Source organism: Chrysochloris asiatica, unplaced genomic scaffold (genome assembly GCF_000296735.1).
Source record: "Chrysochloris asiatica unplaced genomic scaffold, ChrAsi1.0 scaffold00140, whole genome shotgun sequence".
NCBI classification, from domain to species: Eukaryota; Metazoa; Chordata; class Mammalia; order Afrosoricida; family Chrysochloridae; genus Chrysochloris; species Chrysochloris asiatica.
In genome coordinates this window covers 91,390-92,705 of record NW_006408658.1, presented here as the reverse complement: position 1 = coordinate 92,705, position 1,316 = coordinate 91,390, and positions in this window count along the sequence as shown.

Sequence of the window (1,316 nt, the reverse complement as noted above, 5' to 3'; positions counted from 1 at the left end):
TTCCGAGGCTGTAAATCTTTATGGGAGCAGAATGCCTCATCTTTCTCCCAAGGAGCAGCTGGTAGTTTCGAACTGCTAACCTTGCAGTTCGCAGCCCGATTCATAATCACTACGCTACCAGACCCTGTATAGGGTTTCTGAGGTTATGAATCTTAGGGAGCAAAAAGTCTCATCCTTCTCCCATGAAGCAAGCCTTGCTCGTAATCCACTATGCTACCAGAGCAACTTGGGATAGGTATTAGTTACTTATTTTTATTTCAAAGAAACAAGTTGTGTGGAATAAAAGGTCACGGATCCCAGTTAAGTCCATACCCTTACAGGGAAAATTCCATTAGATTTCATGGTTTCAGAATAGTCCTATGTACCTTCATGTTTTGTCCTCTGGGCCTTGAGAAGAGCCATTGGTACCTCACTCTGGACTTTGGCAGCAGTGCTCCCTTCTTGTCCCTCAGTGGTAGTGGCTCAACCTCTCTATTTGTGATTGTGGTACTACCCTCTCTCTTTGAAACTGAGGAGGCAGTAGCCCCATTTTGTAGCCATACCCCCTATTGTGGCAGTGGTGGTCCTGTTGAGATCTAAGTCACCCTTGATGTCATTCTTCCTTTTTCTTAAAGGATAAAGCCTGTCCCGGGCTCAATAGCTTTTTGCGCTCAATTTCTGCCTATAGACTCCCAGAAACCTAACAGTCTTCCTTCATTTAGCTCCATCACTGTCCCCTTCCCTGGTGTGATACTCTAGGACCAGGACTTGATTGCAAACAAGTTTGGTAGTCCAAACCCACCAGCTACTCATTGGAAATCCTATAAAGTGTTGCTACGAGTTGGAACTGATTCAACAGCACTTAAGAACAACTATCCCCTTCAGTGAAAGCTGACAATGTTTCTGATGATATGATTGATTGAATTCACACATCACATGCTGAAACTCTCCTGCAAAAGTTTATCTAGTCACATTCTTGATGTTTCTCCTTTTCATATTTTTGCAATGTGGATAAACTAAGCATTTTTCCAGATTATCAAGTTTTTGTTCCATTTATTTTAATACTATCTTCCTTAATTTCTCTTTTTAAAAAAATGAATGTTTTATTGTGAATTATGTGATAATTTACATGGGAAACCATTGGTTTTACAATCATTCTATCATGTATCGTTTCATTACCATAGTTATAATCCCGTCCATGCATCATCAACCAACCAAAGGATATACCCTGCAAGCCTGCCCCACCCCACCCCCAGTCATCAGCACACAACCCCTTTCCCTCTCTGGATCTCAAGTCCCCAGCCACTCCACCTCTCCACGTCATCATCTCTGCCTCC